The sequence below is a fragment of the Scyliorhinus canicula genome, chromosome 7 (assembly GCF_902713615.1).
Source record: "Scyliorhinus canicula chromosome 7, sScyCan1.1, whole genome shotgun sequence".
Taxonomy (NCBI): domain Eukaryota; kingdom Metazoa; phylum Chordata; class Chondrichthyes; order Carcharhiniformes; family Scyliorhinidae; genus Scyliorhinus; species Scyliorhinus canicula.
Genome location: NC_052152.1, coordinates 81,084,053 through 81,104,495, shown reverse-complemented (window position 1 = coordinate 81,104,495; position 20,443 = coordinate 81,084,053). Strand labels below are relative to the sequence as shown.

Genomic DNA, 20,443 nt, shown 5'->3' with positions numbered 1-20,443 from the left:
ATGTTGATAGTGGGGGATTAAGCAGTGGTAATTCCATTGAATGTCAAGCAGAGATGGTTGAATTTTTTTCTTCTTGGAGATGTTAATTGTCTGGCACTTACGTGGTGTGAATATTACTTTCCACTTATCAGCCCAAACCTGATTGTTGCCCAGGTCTTGCTGAATTTGGACTTGGACTACTTAAGTGAGGGGTTATGAATGTTGCTGGAAGTTGTGTAATCAGAAGCGAACATTTTATTTCTGACCTTATGGTGAAGAAAGGTCATTGGTGAAGTAGCTGAAGATGATTGGGCCGAGGACACTAAGGAACTTCTACAGTGCTATTCTGGGAACTCTAACCACCACAGTCATCTTTCTATGTGCTAATATGACTCCCAATCAATGGAGAGTTTTGCTCCTTATTCCCATTGACTCCAGTTTTGCTTTGACTGCTTGATGCTGCCTTGATATAAGGGCAGTCACTTACTCTTGTGTCACCGATTGAGTTTATCTCTTTTGTCCACATTTGAACCAAGGCTGTAATGAAGTCAGGAGCTGAGTGGCCCTGGCAGCACCCAATCTGACCATCAGTGAGGAGGTTATTGCTGAATAAGTGCCAATTCATAGCACAGTCAACAACCCCTTCCATCACTTTGTTGATGATTGAGAGTAGACTGATGGGATGGTAATTGGCTGGGTTAGATTTTTGCTCCTTTTTGTGGACAAGAAATACCTGGGCAATTTTTCACATTGCCTGGTACATGCCAATGTTGTAGTTGTACTGTAACAGCTTGGCTGAGGACACAAATAGTTCTGGAGTACAAGTCTTCAGTACTATTGCTGGAATGTTGTCAGAACCCATAGCCTTTGCATGTATCCAATGCCTTCAACCATTTTTTGATATCACATTGAGTAAATCGAATTAGTTGAGGGAACCTGAGGAGGAGCTAAGGATCTGTCTTAACATTTCGTAGCCAACCTTCTAGCTCCTGGCTAGCTTTGGGCTTGAGATGAACAACTTTCCTCTTATTAGGCCAGGATTCCCCAGCTCCATCTCACTCACTAACTCCATCCATGTATCTCTTCTTATACTTTGAATACTCGCAGGAATGGTAAGCTTCTGAATCCTGCCTGATTCAATGAATCATCAATGTTAACCCTACTAACTCGTCCCTCTCCCAGTGATAGACTCTCAGAAGACATTTCACTTTGACCTTATCCTTCACCAACACCCCCCTTTCTGCCTCAACTCCTGCCATGGCTGTGAATATTCATTGGAATATCTGAACCAACTTGTAGAGGCAAACATTTACAATATCCTTCAACATTTTTGTTTGTCTGCAAAATTCAGTGTTTCGGGCTGTGTTAAGTTTATTCTAAAGCATTCTATACAAAGCATATGAACATGGAGATCAAATACACCATGATATCCTCCACGTTGACTAACATACCAACACTGGGAGTTGTTGGTGAGGTCTATCAGTGTGTTTTGAATCTTAATGCAACTTGAGTCAATATCTTTCGAAGAAGAAACTTAACCAAATGTTGTGTTCCTAGTGTTTACTTTGCACCACAAGTGTGGTTAGGTAACTTCAGATATATTGAAAATGTCTTTGTACCTGCAATGTTAAAAGTAACCATGAATCTTTTTGTTATCCCACAGCAGAATCCATTGGTTCTGTTGATTCTTTTCTTGTAATAGAACTGTGACGAATTATGTCATACTGACCAGGGATCTCTGTGGATTGAACAGCTTCAGTAATATATTGATGTTTATTTTGAGTACTTTTATTGAATATATATCTGGATGTAGTTTAAATGAATAAAGGTTCATTCTGTCAGATTCGCGACACCTGGATTGAGAGGCCCAATGTTATTTACAGTCCATGTGTTAGGTCAGTATGGGCTGTTATACCTTCAGTTCATGTGGTTATAAACATTATGATCCTATACCAGACCCCTGAGGTTCTTGTATTATCTGGTTAGAGACCAATAACTTTCTGTTTAAAGTAGATAAAGTTTGAGATCTGAGACACTTCGTCAGAGAAGAAAGCTATAAGATTTCATGGTTTTTGAACAAACAAAATAAACTTTACTGTACAAGGCCAGAAAGATGAAATAATTTACAATGTCTATCTTAAGCTCCGCCATTTAGTATTAATATAAGGTACATATAAATTAACAGGCAAACTGTGGTTCAGCACACACTACACAATCAATGGCAAATGCAATCAAGACTCCATGGATTTCTCAGCAACCCACACAGACATCAGGAAGCACTGCAAGTCAACTAATCATGTTGTAACTCTGTCTCTCCCATGAAGGATTCTAGTCTTCACCTTTTAAGATCTGGCCTTGGAATTCTCTCCAAAAGTTGCTCTGACTTGGGCTGCTTCAGCTGCAGCTAACCTTGCAGGGTTTCAATCTCATCTCCCGAGACATCATTCTCCTGGATTCCCAAGAAATGGGTCAGACAATCACAAAATGAAACAGCAGCTTTCAGTCTAATTTCTTCTGGTCAATCTGTTGCACTCAGCACCAACTCACAAACTCAATTTTAGCTTTTTGGCCGTGCCAAGCAGACCACAGTTGTTCCAAGTTCTTCTACGGTCCACAAAATCATCTTTTCAGATCTCCAGGGCTTTTCCCTGGGCCCTCATTGCTCAAAGCCTGAGATCACAGCACTTTTACAACATGGGGCCTCTTACTTAACTCCTCTCTCTTGCTCTTTCATTGGACTTCACCTTGTACCCTAACCCTGTGTTCCTGCTTTGAGTTCCTATTTGGGACCTATACCTGTCCCTGTCACAACTCTGGTGCACTGCTCCTCAGTCACATGATCCAGTTTTCGCGTTTCCTCTCTTTTTCTTTTCAGCTTGTCTATCAAAAGGTTCCCACTCCAGACTAGGGTCCTCGCATGGTTCACCGCTTCTGAGGTACCATCTACATTTCTCAAAACAAATTGTGAACAGCTCCATGAAAATATTAGGGATCTAAAATGCCTAGCCTTGCAATAGAGTTGGCAAGGGAGGGATTACTCTGTGCAGAATCTCTCCCAACATTCTTTTCCCAGGGCTATAAAATCTCCACATGATGGGAAGGGTTTGGGAATCCTGCAATTGCATCCCACCTGCCTCCATTCGGTCACAGACTGAGGCATGAAAATCCCTCTCTTCATGATGATTCTGGGCTTTCTGTAAGGACAACATATGTTGGTTAAACACGCATTCAGCAACCTCTGTAGCTCATTTGGCTAACATGGGAACATGTGTTGGAATCCTGCAGAATGGACAGAAGTTGATGTTAATCAGCCTCTTTGCCTGACTTGAAGCATGTTCTGCTATTTTATACCACACATTTTGATGTCTCCTATTCATTCACAGCTGAACATGTGTTCAGCAACACGCAATACCCCCAAATAGCGTTTTATGGGATCATCCATCAAATTTGCAGGTGAGGTGCTTAATTCGTCTCTTGCGCCGGAGGCGGGGTTCCAGTCATAGAATCATAGTATTTACAGTGCAGAAGGAGGCCATTCGGTCCATCAAGTCTGCACCGGCCCTTGGAAAGAGCACCCTACCCAAGCCTATATCTCCACCCTATCCCTACACCTACACACTATCCCTGTAACCCCACCTAACCTTCTTGGGACACTAAGGGCAATTTAGCATAGCCAATCCACCTAACCTGTACATCTTTGGACTGTGGGAGGAAGCCGGAGCACTCGGAGGAAACCCACCAGTCCCACCGACGTGCACCCCTATCTCGGGTTTCCTGGTGATGAGGGGATGCATTCAATGGGAAATCCCATTGACAATTACAGGACCACAAGATCCTGCGATCGGGTCGCCTCCATGGCCAAAGAAAATCCCGTCCAATATTGCTGTACCCTGACGGGGAGGTCGAAGGTTTCTGCCTGTCATCAGCAAGTCCGCTTGAGTTAGGGGACTGTGGTTTCAATCTTTGTTGGTCTGGAACATGGCCGAGAGATGGGGCTGCAGAGAAGGGATACTGTGCAGAAAGTGCAGGAGAAGGATGACTCTTTGAAGATGACACGAGCCAACATGGGACTTCAGGAGGCATTTTTCTGACATCCACCTCAACCAGGAACAATGTGCAAGATGTCTAAAATTGATGAAGGAGGTGACATCCTTCAACTGGACCCCGAGTCACACAGCAGCCAAAACCACCTTTCCCTTAACTGTGCAAGTGGATCCTTCCAAACTGGACCAGGTGATCCAGCAAATATTTCCCAGTTTACTACCTATTGCATCAGGGAGGTAACAGGGGGTTTGTACAGAAAAGGAGTCTCTAAGCAACTGTGATCAAAACATGGTTGAATTTCACAATCAGTTTGAGAGTGTAGGTCTAAAATTAGTGCCCTAAACTTAAATAACGATAATTACCTGAGTATGAGGACAGAGATGGCTAAAGTTAACTGGGAAAATAGAATAAAAGGTAGGACAGTAAAGAAGCAGACATTTTAAGGAAATACTTTGCAACTCTCAGCAAACAAATGTTCCATTGTGGCGAACTAAGGAAGTTAATATTGTATCAAGTTGAAAGGAAAAGCAGACAATACTGTGAAGATTAATGCTCGGTCAGAAGTTTGGACATGTTTAGAAACCAGTAAAGAATGACAAAATGTGAGAGAAAGCTAGCTGGAAATGTAAAAACAGTTGGTAAGAGTTTCTGCAAGTATTTTAGAAGGAAAAAGATCAATCAAATTAAGCGTTGGTCCCTTAGAAGTTAAGACTGGGGAATTATAGTGGGAAACAAGGAAATGGTGTCAGCATTGAGCGAGTATTTTCTGTCTGTCTTCACGGTAGAAGACACAAAAAACTCCAAAAATACACGAAAATCAAACGGTAAAAGGGAGTGATGAATTGAAACTAATCACAATCAAGGGATGCTGGGAAAACTATAAGTTCCTTGGACCGGAAGGCCCCAGTCCTAGGGTCTTAAAAGAAATGGATGCAGGGATAATAGATACATTTGGTTTGGATCTTTAAAAATTCCCTCAATTCTGGAAATGTCCCAGCTGATCATAGATCATAGAATTTACAGTGCAGAAGGAGGCCATTCGGCCCATCGAGTCTGCACCGGCTCCTGGAAAGAGCACCCTACCCAAGGTTAACACCACCCTATCCCCATAACCCAGTAACCCCACCCAACACTAAGGGCAATTTTGGACACTAAGGGCAATTTATCATGTCCAATCCACCTAACTTGCACATCTTTGGACTGTGGGAGGAAACCGGAGCACCCGGAGGAAACCCACGCACACACGGGGAGGATGTGCAGACTCCGCACAGATAGTGACCCAAGCCGGAATCGAACCTGGGACCCTGGAGCTGTGAAGCGATTGTGCTATCCACAATGCTACCGTGCTGATTGGAAAATCGTCAATGTAACAATGTTCAAGGAAGTGGATGATGGGATGTATTTCAAACAGAATGTAGGAAACTGTGGGCCAGTTTCCCTCGTCGGAGGGAAATTGCTAGAATCTGTTATGAAGGTGGTAATTTAGAAAATCGTAATGGGATCTGTCAGAGTCAACATGGTTTTTGTTTTTTGTGAAAAGGCAATCGTGTTTGACTAATTCAGCAGTTTTTCAGCAAGTAACAAGCAATGTGGGTAAAGGGGAATCTGTAGATGTAATGTATTTAATTTCCCAAAAGACATTCAATAAGATGTCACATCAAAGGTTACTACACAGGTTAAGAGTTAATGGTGTAGGCGGTAACCTATTAGCATGGATAGAGGATTGGTTAGCTAGCAGGGAATCAGGTTAAATGGGTATTTTTCAGGTGGCAAGGGTTCTTAATGATGTGCCACAGAAATCAGTGCTGGAGCCTCAACCATTTATAATCTACATAAATGACTTGGATGACCGAAGATATGGTAGGTTAATATGCTGATGACGCAAAGATAGATTTGACAACAAGTTGTCAGGACATACAATGTACAAAGGGACTAAGGTAGGCTAAGTAAGTGGGCAAAGATTTGGCAGACGGAATATATTGTGGAAAATGTGAACTTGTCCACTTTGGCAGGAAATATAGAAATGCAGTATTATTTGAACTAAGATAAACAACAGAACTCTATAGCACAGAGGGATCTGAGTGTATGAATAGCAAAATGTTAGTATGCAGGTACAGCATGTGATAAGGAAGTCCAGTGGATTATTGGTATTTATTGTAAGAGGAATTGAATATAAAAATAGGGAAGTGTTGTTATAGTTGTACGGGGCCTTAGTAAGGCTGCATATTGTGTACAGTTTTGGTTTACTTATTTAAGAAGGGATATAATTAAATGAGAAGCAGTTCAGAGAAGGTCCACTCAACTTATTCCTGGGATGAAGAGGTTGTCTTATGAGGAAAAGTTGAACAGGTTGGGCTGGATCCTTTGGAGTTTAGAAGATTGAGACGCGATCTTACAGAAACATATAAGATCCTGAGGTGACTTGACAGGGTGAGAGGATGTTTCTCCTAGAACAAGGGAGTACAGTTTAGAAATTCGGGGTGTCCCATTTCTGACTGAGATAAGCATTTTGTTTTCTGAGGCTCATTAGTCTGTGGAATTCTCTTCCTCAGGGCGTGGCAAAGGCTGAGTCATTGACTATATTAACGTTGAATTCGACAGAATTTTGATCAACATTGGAGTTGAGAGTTATGTGTGACACACAGGAAGGCAGAGTTGAGGCCATGATCAGATCAGCCATGGTCTTATGGCGCAGCAGGCTGAAGGGGTCGAATGTCTTACTCTTGTGTTTTTCTTGAGGGCCTCCAGGCACACTGCTCAAATAATACTTCTGTCCTATTTTGCAACTCATGTATTGCTGCCTTGGTGTGTTCTTCTTTGTAGCCAATTCCTCCACAGTCAGCAAAACTTGATTTGAGGCAAGAGTTCCACTTTCAGAGCAGCAGGTTGCATTTACAGCTTGCAGGCTGTCTGAAATAAATACAGGCTGACTGCAAAAGGTGTGTGCTATGCACACTTCTGGGGCCCCCATTTCAGCAGTGTGGCTCACATTCAGCTGCATGCTTTGCATTATTTAAATGTGGAAGCAGCAAGCTGCCTGTTTCAACAGAACTGGGTGAGGATAATTGTGAATTGCGAATTGCAACCCCTGTTTCTGAAAACCAGAGTACTCAAATCTTTCCCATGTTTTCTCGGCCTCTTGGTTAGCAACTGGCCTTTCTGGCAACTCAACTCCATTTTCAAGAATTCCCTCCCTTAGCCCCTCCATCTTATCCTCCTTAAATCTCATGGGGAGGATTCTCCAATTGAGGGACTAAGTGCTAACGCTGGTACTGCATCGCTTGTGTTCTACAGCCCCAAAAGCGGCACCGGTCCCTGGAGTGTTTGAGGCGCCATGTGGAACTAGTGCAATTCCAATCAACACTGGTGTGTGATTTGCTGGGGTTGGGATTGACATTCGAGAGTGACAAGCAGGAGCTGCATATAGGCACTCCATTCCACACACCCTCAATCGGCAAAAATTATGGCACTGGTTGCACTGCAGCATGCCCATCGAATTGATGAGTTGGCTGGGCTAGAGGGTACCGAGGGGGGTGGCCTGGGGAGGTACCCATATGACCCATGACGCTAAATTCACAGTGAGCAGTCAGAGGCGTGTGTAGCTACATGGCTGCCTTGCGGGTTGTGGCAATGGTGGTCCATGCCCGTTCACTCCAACCCCACAGCCCATTTCCTGGCTGTCCCATGCTACAGCCCTGCCGGAAGCACCCCAGCCAGCGGCACAACTGGCAGCACAATATCGCGATTTTAGACACTTTTCATATTCCCTTTCTCTCTCTCTCGCAGCAGCCATGGCTGTTTCCCGATTTTAAATATAAGTGGACCACTTACTCGAGGCGGAGCATCGCGAGGGGCCCGGAAATAAGGAACGGGCCTGTTAATAATATGCACGTTTACTGTCCAACTTGCAAGCCCAAACCAGTGTGTGGCGTGGAATGCATTCATGCCACTGTCGAGGCACTGGAACATGGTATTCCATCGGGCACCTATCGCCGACCTTGAATTTAGGTTGACGCACGATTCTCCGCCCGATTGCATTTCCTGATTCCAGCGTCACTGGACGGAGAATCACACCCTGTGTCTTTGACCAAACTTCCAGTCAGCTTTCCAACAAAGTTGCCCTTTATTTTGACCTTGGTTTTCCTCACAACTTTGTAATGCCTTGGGATGTTTTTGTGAATTAAAGCAAATTATATTCTTCATAATGGCTGCTATTTGAGAGAATTTCCAACACTTGGGGTTAATGAACTAAAACTGACTTAATTTAATCATTTGTAGTGAAGCCTAACTACGGTTAGTGTTTTGATTATTACTCAACATCCTATTCCCTCCTGTGTAACATATGGAATAAAGTGAAACCCTTTCATTGTGACTGCTGGTTTCTTAAATAAAATGTCACAACATCAGGCACCTGCTGTTTTCAGTTCTTCTAATTCACACTTGGAAATAGAGAAGGTGGGAGGTGGGAGTCTGGCATACATGCTTGACAATATTTCAGGGAACGGTTGCTCAATATTCCAGTCCTAAGAATTTTATGTATTCTTTAAGGGCAATTGTCATATGCTGGGAACTTTCGATAACGTAATTTAAATTGTAAACCTGGGATGGTTCCAACTGTATTATTGCAGTTTATACCGAGAAAAAGTTAGAAGAATTAAAACCCTTTCTAGCTTATGGATAATTATAGCACTGACCCATCTTGACCCCCCTATGGGACAACCCCCCGTCAAATAAAAACTAGGCTCCACCCCACTGTGTACCCCCTGACTTCCTCCCGGGACCCTCTGAATACACCCCTACACCCCACCAACTATCTTCCTGACCCCATTCTCCAACCCCCAACTACTCTCCCCAACCCCTGACTACACCTCCACCCCATTGCCTGCTTTTCCCAACACTGACTGCCCTCCCCACCCACCATCTACACCCCAGCTGCCCTCCCCACTGACCAGCTAACCCCCCGACTGACTACTGACCACCACCCTCTCTGACCACCCAACCCTACCCTGACCTATGCTACTCCCTCCCCTCCCTCTGCCAATCCTGCCCACTTACCTTGTACAATTTCCCTCTTCCCTCGCTGGACCTTAAAGCATAGCTGCTTAGTGGCAGTCGGTGCTGTAAATAAGGGGGCATGTCCCCCTTATCTCCAATGCTGCAGTCTTGAACAGAAGTCCATTGGAACCCACTGTTCGACAGATCTCACCCAACCTGACTCAACAGGTCAGGCAGGATAAGAGCAGCTGGATTTCCGGGTTAGGAATGGCAAGTGGAATGATTCAATCAAAGAAGAAAGAAAAAGAAAGAAAAGAAAATCGCTTATTGTCACAAGTAGGCTTCAATGAAGTTACTGTGAAAAGCCCCTAGTCGCCACATTCCAGCGCCTGTCCGGGGAGGCTGGTACGGGAATCGAACCGTGCTGCTGGCCTGCTTTAAAAGCCAGCGATTTAGCTGAGTGAGCTAAACCAGCCCCTGAGTTATCATCACTCCACCAGAAGTTTACAGGCCATTGCTGTTCAAAGTATTAAGGGATGGAAGATCAATTTGATTGCACACCATTCCTATTGTTGCTATTTTAACAGAGGTGGTAAACAATTTAAGATGTCCAAGTTAATGACTGCATTGCAGTTTTGGACAGAGGGATATCTCATCACTGCTTAAAATGTTTCTGTTGCTGAGATCACCAACAGTAAGTTTGGTTTCATTATGAATTGAAGTATTGATTTCAGTTGACCTTTTGTTTTAAGGGGTGAAATAAACAGAAAAAAGCACTCTAATTTCCACTGCAAGCTGAAAATAATTGGCATGAGTATTTTTAAATTTGATTACATGGAGGTTTTTTTTATTTTACGACAAATTAAATTGACTACATTATTGCTCACTAACTGGATAATACTGGGGTTTGCTTTCCCTGGTTTTGAAAAGAAATTGGAAATTTTTAAATCATTGTTTAAACTTGTCCTTGTGATATTCATTGTGATTATTCAGGTCAAGTGTAGACAGATAGAGAGAAAGAAAAACATCTCTTTCAAAGGAGTGTTTGTGGTGCTGTACTACAGCCCTGCTGTGTTCATTTAAGTACCTACAAAATAACACATTTGAGAAAAAATTACATTCAATCACAATAGCTGCAATTCCCTGGCCTGTTTTATTTTATAGCTATGTAGTTTCTGGTCGAATACGTTGAGTAAGGTTTAAAAAAATGTGCATTGTATTTACAATCCCCTTCTCAGAATAATGCTGTGCAAGTAAAGTGGATGGTGGGGATTTCATTACTGAATTTCAAGTAGCATTACTGGGTGCGATTACCACGCAAATTGCACTCAAACGGCTTCCCCTCAGCCACTACTATGCTTCGTGGGATCTAATCAAGTTCCACGAGGTGGCACGATTAGATCCCACCCACAATGAGCGTGACCAAGTCGCGCTCGGTGAAGGAGGACTGAAACCTACGAAGGCCTGCTCACCAGGATTTACCAACCTCCTGGCATCTAACGGCCTGCCCCGGAAGTCCTCAACCGTGTGCCGAACAGTACTTGTCCATACAAACGTGGACCAGGTGGAACAGCACCCAGGAGGTCCCCAAGACCACAGGAGGCACCTGGGTACGCAGCAACAGTGCAGGTTGGCCCTATGCCCCCCCCCCCCCCCCCCCAGAATGTGGGCTCCTTAGCACTGCCAGACTGGCACCTTGACTGCCACCCTGGCACTACTTTGCTGGCAGGGGCACTGTCAGGGTGGTAGTGCAAGGGAGCCCAGGTGGCGGAGTCCAGGTGGCCTGCTGAGGGTCAGGGATTGAATGGGCCATGGGCCATGTCCATGAAAGGAGGATGGAGGGATGGTATGAAGGGTCGGGGGGGGGGGTGCAGTGAAGTTAATGAGGGGTCTTTGGGAGGTTGGGGGTGTGGGTGTCCTGAAAGGGGGGGGGGGGGGCTGAAGATGGGGGTGCCAGGGACCCCACAAGTGGGGTATCCTTACTTTGGGGAGGGGGGGGGGGTAATGCCCATGTGTGTGGTAGTGACATTGCCCATGGGACAGGGCACCCTTTCAAAATGGCAGCCCGATCTCTGAGTTCAGCTCCCCAGTGATGAAAAAAATTCTAAGTGTGCTAAACCAGTGAGAAACTTCCCAGGGCACAAAAAAGTGACTAAGTGTCATTAGATAGCAGTGGGGACTGGAAACTGCCAGCAAAACCTGTCAAAATGACACTTAGAAACGTTTCCATCAGATCACGGCCAGTATTCCAGAAGAAAACTAGCATTTGCTTCAGATTAAGTTGTTCCTATAGGCGCGATTCTCCAGCCTCGCTGCACTCTAGCAGGTGCGGTGGAAAACGAGAACCGCGCCAGGCACCAAACCATTTGCGATGCAACCGACCCGTTCCCATAGGCAAAATTGGGATCTCACCATAGCGAGGCTAGAAACCAATTAACACATTTAAGCCCTATTACCGTACAATTAATGGGTGGCACTCCACATCCAACGGCCTCGCACAATTAGGCGGCCTCCCCAGAAACTGCTCATGCTGGCACTGATTAGTATCCTTTTGAAAAGCGTGAACATGGCGAATGGGCTGCTACGGGGAGCCGAGGAGGTGAGCAGCCATATTCGCTGACAGGCAGTGAGCCCAGGGGCACCGGGCATGCTGCCCCGTGCTCTGGGTGGAGGGTGCAGCCCAGTTGGGGGTTGTGGAGGGCCCTGCCGGGGGGGTGGAGGGAGGGCCGCACATGCTCGGGTTCACCATGCCAATCCCTGGACTGTGTGTTCACATACCGGGGGCAACCCTAGTCCCAGCCTGTCAGCCCCACTGACCATCTATAACTCCCTCAGACCATGGAGACCTCTGTCTGTGCTGCTGAAGGCTATTGCTAATTAGGAATTGGCAATTGTAGTTAAGTGCGTACTTAATCTCACTTTTGGCAGGTGGTAGCGCAGTGGTATTGTCACTGGACTAGTAAACAAGAAATCCAGATGAATGCACTGGTGATCCTGGTTCGAATCCCCACATTTCAGATGGTGAAATTTGAAATCAATAAAAATCTAGAATTAAAAGTCTCACAATGACTATGAAACCACTGCTGATTGACGTAAAAACCCATCTGGTTCACTAATGTCCTTTCGGGAAGGAAATCTGCCGTTCTTACCTGGTCTGGCCTACATGTGAACCCTGACCCACAGCAATGTGATTGACTCTAAACTGCCCCCTCAAGGTCAATTAGGGATGGGCAATAAATGCTGGCCCAGCCAGTGACTCCCATGAATGAATAAATCATCCAAGTGGATCCCTGTGAGTGTGCTTGCCATGTAGCCTGTGGGGCTCACTGCCTAGCTTTCCAATCACACCTTGATGCATGGACACTGTGCTTGAATACTGCAGGAGGCAGCACCAGAAATGCAGCAGCCAACCTTCGATCGCTTCGGGAATGGGCTCCAGGTGTGCATGGGCAGGGCGCGTCAAGTGGGGGGGCATTTCTAGGGGTAATGGGGCATGGGATTTGTGCTGGTCTGCAGTGCGGAATAAAGAGCCAAAGGCATCATATTGGTTGTGGTGAGGGTATTTTGTGGTTCTCCGGACAGGTGTACACCGCCACCCCACTATCCCCACCCGCCCTCCCAAACCCTCCATAATTCACCTCCCCGTCCCTCACCCAATGCACACTCCATTCCTTATACCCCACCTACCCTCATGTGCCCACAATGATCCTTGATGTCCTTGGCCTTTATTGCCCTACCGGTACGTCTTGGTGGATCCCCAGGATGCACATCAGAGGTGGAGGCAGCGAGCCGCTTACCACGTTCTGTGGCCTTTGCTGCCCCTGGTGGGCATCCTCTGGGGCCAGAGAGCCATGGTACACTTGTTGGCTGCCCTGTTCTGGGTGCTGGCTGTGATACGCGACGTCATCAGAGGGGTGAAACTCGGGGGAGCTAGTGGCCACTAGGCCACCCAGCGCCCCCTCCCAGTTGGTGCCCATAGGACCCTGGGGTTTACCGCGGGACAGAGGGGTAGCTGCTTGGAGCCCCGGCTGCCCCTATGTCATCGGCTTTGCTGGCCCTGCTGCTCCTAAAATGTCCGCACCATGCGGTTGACCTCGGCGATGCACCTCCGTGATTGGGCTATGCTCTGCAGTGACTCGGCAATGCCCACATGCGACTGGGATAAGCTCCGCAGAGCCTCTGCCTTTCCCACCTGAGAGAGGGATGTGTCCTGCAGAACCTCATCAAGGTCAGCCTGGTACTAGGTCATGCCCCCTATTGAGTCGGGCAGTCTACCGAGGCCCTTGGCCATGGCCATCACCGACTGCAGCACGCCTTGCACACCTTCACTAATGGTGCCAACATCGTGCGATCGCCATCCTAGCAATGTTGGCCTCGGTGCTGCGCATTGCCACCCCGGATTGGCCGGCGCTGTTGGCTGGAGGACCTGTGGGGGAATGAACATATGAGTGGAAGGGATGGGTCATTCAATATGGCAATAACAACACCCGCATGACAGTCCACCCGGGTGGATCCAGGTGGATTCTCATCTCTGCGGCATACACCGAACTCTGCTTTGGAGACAGCTCTATCCTTTGCCACCCCATAACCTCCAGGGCCCGTTCCTCGAAGATCATGATCATTCTTATGTCTGCCATCCCTCTGCTGGTCTGGGACCTCTCCCGACGATTGTGGGAGAGTTTCTCCAGCTGAGACTGAGACAGAGAGGGCATCCTGCAGAGACAGAGAGCCACACATGCGTTTCACATTAGGGGGCGGGAGGGCATGAGGGGAGTGGGAGTGAAGGGTGGATTGAGGAGCAGATGGTGGGTTCGGGATGGGGCTGGTTACATTTCGGGGGTTTCAGGGGAGGAAGTGTCAACTTCTCCGTGCTGCTCAGTGTAGGCTGTTGACCTTACGGCACTGGTCACTTACGGCACTGCTGCTCGACCATGTTAGCAGGGGGCGGTCCCGGCGAATCAGCTGGCAAGCCTTCATTTGGGGGCGTGAAGGCCTTGAGGTTAAAATATATTTTTATTCTCCTTTTTCACATTTCTCCCGAATTTACACCCACCAACAATAAACAATAATCAGCAACAAATATTTCAATCCCCATAACAATAACAACGATCCCATCCTCCCACCAACCCCCAAACATCAGCCCGCATGTTTACATAAACAAATGACAAAAAGGAATCAGGGATTACCCATAGTTACCCTTAATACACACAGCACCCCCTCCCCCCAACCCTCCCACCCATCCTGCCCAACTAATGTTCGATGCTATCCAGTTCTTGAAAGTGCATAATGAATAATGCCCAAGGGCGGCACGGTGGCACAATGGTTAGCATTGCTGCCGACGGTGTTGAGGACCCGGGTTCGAATCCCGGCCCTGGGTCACTGTCCGTGAGGTGTTTGCACATTCTCCCCGTGTCTGCGTGGGTTTCACCCCCACAACCCAAAGATGTGCAGGATAGGTGGATTGGCTACGCTAAATTGCCCCTTAATTGGAAAAAATAATTGGGTACTCTAAATTTACTTTTAAAAAATGAATAATGCCCATGACTTGTAGAACCTCTCCGTCCTTCCCCTCAGTTCAAACATAACCTTCACAGGGGTCAAGTATTCCAACAGGTCCCCCGCCATGCCAGGGCACAGGGTGGAGAGGCTGCTCCCCATCCCATCAGGATCCGCCTTTGGGCGATCAACGAGTCGAAGGCAACGATATCTGCCTCCGCACCTGTTTCCAACCCTGGCTGATCCGACACCCCGAATATGGCCTCCGGGGACCCTGGTCCAGTTTCACGTGCACCACCTTAGAAAGGACCAAAACATATTAATGTGATTTGCGCGCCTCCGCCCCCCCCCCCCCCCCCCCCCCCCCCCCCGGCAACGCTCACACACATCTTCTACTCCTTCAAAGAATCGGCTCATCCTCGCCCTCGTGAGGTGCGCTCTGTATACCACCTTCAGCTGCATCAGCCTCAACCACGCACATGAGGTGGAGGCATTTACTCTCCGGAACACCTCACACCAGACCTCCCTCCTCTATAACCTCTCCCAACTCTTCTTCCCACTTTGCTTTGATCCCTCCCAGTGGTGCCTTATCCTCTTCCAAAATAGCTCCATACATGGCTGACACTACCCCCTTCTCCAGTCCTCTTGTCATCAGCACCTCCTCCAGCAATGTGGAGGCCGATACCGCCGGGAAGCTCTGTATCTCCTTCCTGGCAAAATCTCGAACCTGCATGTATCTAAACATTTCTTCCTGCTCCAGCCCATACTTTGCTTCCAGCTCCCTCAATCCTGAAAACCGACCCCTAAGAAACAAATCTTTTCGCGTCTTAATCCCCTTCTCTTCCCATTTACAAAAACTTCCATCCCACCTCCCTGGCTCAAATCTGTGGTTCCCCCGAATCGGCATTTCCCTTGACCCTGACCCGAACCCGAAGTGTTAGCAAAACTGCCTCCAGATTTTCAATGAAGCGATTATTACCGACTACCTGAATATTTCCACGGAGCTATCGGGAGCGGTGCTATTGCTAGTACTTTCAGTCCCGACCACCTGCACAAACCCTCCTCCATTCTGACCCACTGAGAATCAACCCCTCTGACCCAGCTCCGCACCTTCTCCACATTCGCCTCCCAGTAATAGTACATCAGGTTCGGAAGACCCAAACCCCCTGCCTGCCTTCCCCACTGTCGCAGCACCTTTCTCACTCTGGCCACCTTCCCTCCCCATATGAACGAGGTAATCCTTCCCTCAATCTCCCTGAAAAAAGCATTTGTCAGGAAAATCGGTAGGCATTGAAAAATAAACAGAAATCGCGACAACACATTCATTTTAACCGCCTGCACCCGACCCGCCAGTGACAGAGGGAGACCATCCCACCTTGCTCGATCGGCTTTCACTCACCCCACCAAACTAGTGATATTGTACCTGTGAAGCCTCCCCCACTCCCAGGCAACCTGCACCCCCAGATACCTAACGTGAGTCCTGCCCTATGGAGTGGAAGCCCCCCCCCCCCTCTCCCTCCTGCCCCCACCCCCGGCATAGACACCACAAAATACTCACTGTTGTCCAGGTTCAGCTTGTACTCCGCGAAAGACCCAAATACTCGCAGTAGCTCCAATATTCCCCCTATCGACACACTCGGCTCTGACACATACAGCAGCAAGTTGTCGGCATATAAGGACACCCTATGCCCTATTCCCCCCCGCACTATTCCTTTCCATGCTCCCGAACTTCTTAATGCGATGGCCAACAGCTCAATCGCACATGCAAACAGCAGGGGGGACGTCGGACATCCCTGCCTTGTCCCACGGTGGAGAGAAAAGGATCTTGAGCTGATGTTGTTTGTGCGGACACTCGCCTTTGGCTCCTTATATAATAGCTTTACCTAGTTCACAAATCTTGGTCCAATCCCAAACCGCTCCAGAACTCCCAACAAGTACCCCCATTGTCCTGGTCAAATGCCTCCTCAGCGTTCAATGCCACAACCACCTCTGTTTCCTTCCCTTCCGCCGGTGCCATAACAACATTCAAAACCCTCCTAATGTTCGAAAAAAGCTGCCTCCTATCACGAACCCCGTCTGATCCTCACCTATCATCTTCGGGAGGCACTCTTCCAGCCTACCCGCCAGTACCTTCGCCAACACTTTTGCGTCCACATTCAGAAGTGATATGGGCCTATACGACCCACACTCCGTCGGATCCTTATCTTTTTTTAGCAACAGTGAAATCGATGCCTGCCCCAAGGTTTGTGGCACCACCCCCTTCCCTATCGCCTCTTCAAACATCCCCACCATCAGGGGTGCCAGCTTATCCTTAAATTTTTTATAATATTCCATCGGAAACTCATCCGGCCCTGCCACCTTCCCTGACTGCATCCTCCCAATCGCATCCTTTATCTCCTGCTCCACTATTGCTTCTTCTAATGTAGCCCTGTCCCCCTCCCCTAGCCTCGGGTACTCCAACCCATCTAGAAATTCCTGCATCTCACGGTCTCCCCGGGTGGCTCTGACCTGTAAAACCTCTCATAAAACTCCTCAAAAACCTTGTTAATCAGCTCTGGGGCTACCACCAACTTCCCTGAGTTACCCCTCAGGTGGAGAATTTCCCTTGCCACTGCTTCCCTCCGGAGCTGACCTGCTAACAGCTTTATCTCCATGTTCATAAACTGCACCCCTTGCTCGTCTCAGTTGGCGCACCACCTTCCTGGTGGACAGACGGTCAAAGCTCGCCTGTAGTTCCTTCCTGTTTTCCAGCTTCGCTGGGTCCCCATCCTCTGCATAACTCCTATCTACCTCCAACATCTCATCTATTACCCTCTGCCGCTCCAACCTCTCCTATTTGTCCACCCTGGCCTTAAACAAAATTACCTCACCCCCTCACCACCGCCTTTAGAGCCTCCCAGACAACTGCCTTCGACACCTCACCTGTACAGTTGAAACCTATATATTCCTTAATTACCTTTTAAATTTTCTCACAGAACAATTGGTTCCCCAAAAGCCCCACATCTAGTTTCCACCCCGGCCTCTGCGCTACCCACTTCTCCAGTACAATATCCATGCTATGCGGAGCATGATCTGACACTGCAATTACCGAGTATTCGGACCCCTTAACCCCAGCCAACAAAGCCTTCCCCACCACGAAAAAGTCAATCCGCGAGTATACCTTATGGACTGCTGAGAAAAATGAGTACTCCCGTTCCCTCGGGTACAGAAACCTCCAAGGGTCCACCCCTCCCATTTCCACCATGAGCCCAGCCAGCGCCTTCGCCTGCCCCTGATGGGACCAGCGAGCGCGTCTGTGACCTGTCCAACCTTGGCTCCTGCACCAAGTTCCAATCCCACCCACAATCAGTTTGTGTGTGTCGAAGTCGGGGATGGCCCCGAACACCTTCTTTGCGAATCCCTCATCATCCCAATTGGGACCGTATACACTTAACAGCGCCACTAGCCTCCACTCCAGCGCCCCCATCACAATCACATATCTACCCCCCTGATCTGCCACCACCTTCTCAATCTGGAAACATACTCTTTTGCTGACCAGCACCGCTACCCCTCGCGCCCTTCCGTCAAATCCAGAGTGAAACACCTGACTAACCCAGCCCTTTTTAAGTCTCACCTGGTCCTTTACCCTCAAGTGAGTCTCCCACATCGGCTTTCAAACTTTTAAGATGCGCAAGCACCCTTGACCTATTGACCGGTCCTCCTAACCCTCTCACGTTCCACGTGACCATCCTAACTGGGGGTCTCTCACCCCCCCCCCCCCCCCCCCCCACCCTTCTTATCCACCATCATCATACCACCGGGCCCCGCCCCATAAGCCTGACCCGCCTATCCATTATTAAAATCAAATCCCTTCCCCCCCTCCCAAGAACATCCCCTACATTTCCTCTTGAAAAACATCTCCCAGCATCAATCCCTTCCCCTCCCCTCGTAGGCCCATTCAAACCTGCTAACCAGGCTCCAATGTCCGCAGTCCTCCTCTCACCTCACCTCCGTTCACTAGCTGACTTTAGGTAGCTAGCGCGGGGGCTCCCCCCGCCAAGATATATCGTCCCCTCCCAATCAGTCCCAGAGCAAGAAAAAACAAAAACAACAATCCAACCCATACAATTCACCAAAATAAGATATAACCGTCGCATCACAGAACGCCAATCAACCCAACCATTAACTTGAACTCTATAACAATTTAAAGAGAAGTAAATTAAAATACACATCAGTAAACAGAAAGTTGTAGCATTTATACAATTTCCAGCACTCCAATCACAGTCCACAGTCTCTCTTCCAGCTCTGCTCCTCACGTCTGTCCCAAGCCTTCTGCCCTCACGAACTCCTCAGCCACCTCCGCTGTCTCGAAATAAAAGTCTTTGGCCCCATATGTTACCCTCAGCTTCGCCGGGTATACCATACCAAATCGCACCCCCTTCTTGTACAGTGCCGCTTTCACTCGCCCGAACGCTGCTCCTCTCTTTGCCAGCTCCACCGTCACGTCCTGGTAGATCTGAACTCCGGTCCCATCCCACAGCACCTCGCACTTCTGCTTTGCTCAGCTTAACACCTTCTCTTTCATGCAGTACTTATGGAAGCAGATAATTACTGCTCTTGGCGGCTTGTTTACTTTGGGCTTCGGCCTTAATGACCGATGAGCTCGGTCTAGCTTGTACTGGGAGGGGTTCTCACCCTCCCCCATCAGCTCTGTATTATGTTGGCCTTGGGCCCTCTGTCCCTTTGGGCAAGCCCACAATTCTCAAATTGTGCCGTCTGGAGTCGTTCTCCAAGTCCTCATGTTTTGCTTGGAGTCCTCTGTTGACCTCCACCACCCTCCGCAACTCGTCCCTCATTGAGGTGAGCTGGTCGCTGTGCTGTGTCACGGCCTCCTCCACTTCCTTTGTCTTCTCGCCCTGCTCTCACCTCGGCCGATGTCTTTGCCACAGCTACCCTCACCGGGGCGATTGCCTCCTCCACCATTGGTTTCAATGCGGCCGCCGTCTCCACCACCCTGTCAGCACTTTTGCTCTTCTTCTCATTCAGCAGAGAGCCCGCGTTTCCTTCCTTCTTCGACGCTGCTTTTCGCATCCTTTAACAACGTATTGTTTTTCCTTTATTTTTCTTTCCCCTTTACCCCCCTTCACCCTCCTGTCCTTCTTCAATCTGTTTTTTTCCTTTGAAAAACAGTCAATCTTTCAAAAGTGGGTGGGGGGGGGGGGGGGGGGGGGGGGAGGGGGAGAAAGAAAAAACTTTCACCAAACTTATTTAAAACTTCTTCTTTCTCTTCTTTTTTGCATCCCTCCAGACTTTCCCTGGGACTGGACCAACTTTCTTAGCACGCTCTAGATGGGAGCCATCGGACGTGGGACATCTCTTTTACATTCCACCCTGGCTTCAGGCCTTCCGCCTCGGCCCCCGCTTGGCTCCACCCCCGCTACTTTGCCCTTCGAGCACGTGCTGGGCCCGATGCCTCGGCAACCGCCGCCCGACACCCACGCGGGGTTCTTCGCCGGTTTTCAAACCGGCCCCGCCAGCTGCCCATGACGGTCCCAAAGGCCGTCAATAGTTGGGGGGGGCGATCGAAAAGTCGGCAAAACCCCCGAAAGTGCCGCAAATCGTGGCCACCGGCGGGATTCGATGCAGCCATCCCGCTCTCAAGTGCCACCGGAAGTGCCTTGAGGTCTTGTTAAGTGGACCAATCAATGTTGTATCAGGATGTCGGCCTCGCCGAGCACCGGGAAGCTCGTGGCAGGTCCCGCTACCACGCTGAGAAATCTTTCCGGAGAATCGCACCCATTGTTTTCTTATTCTCGAGTATCTGAGTGATTTATATTATATAATGGAGGTTAAATGAATAACATATCCATTATCCATTGCGCATTTCTTAAAAATAGTTGCATTTGATAATAGCATAGAATAACAGATCAGACTTTCACCATTAATTTGT

At 48.2% G+C, this 20,443-nt stretch overlaps 1 protein-coding gene across 10 annotated transcripts in view; it reads left to right on the top strand.

The window, feature by feature from the left end:
* Positions 1 to 20,443, top strand: part of dmd (dystrophin) — a 2,667,466-nt gene that overhangs the window by 1,394,322 nt on the left and 1,252,701 nt on the right. The gene's annotated exons all lie outside the window — the stretch shown is intronic.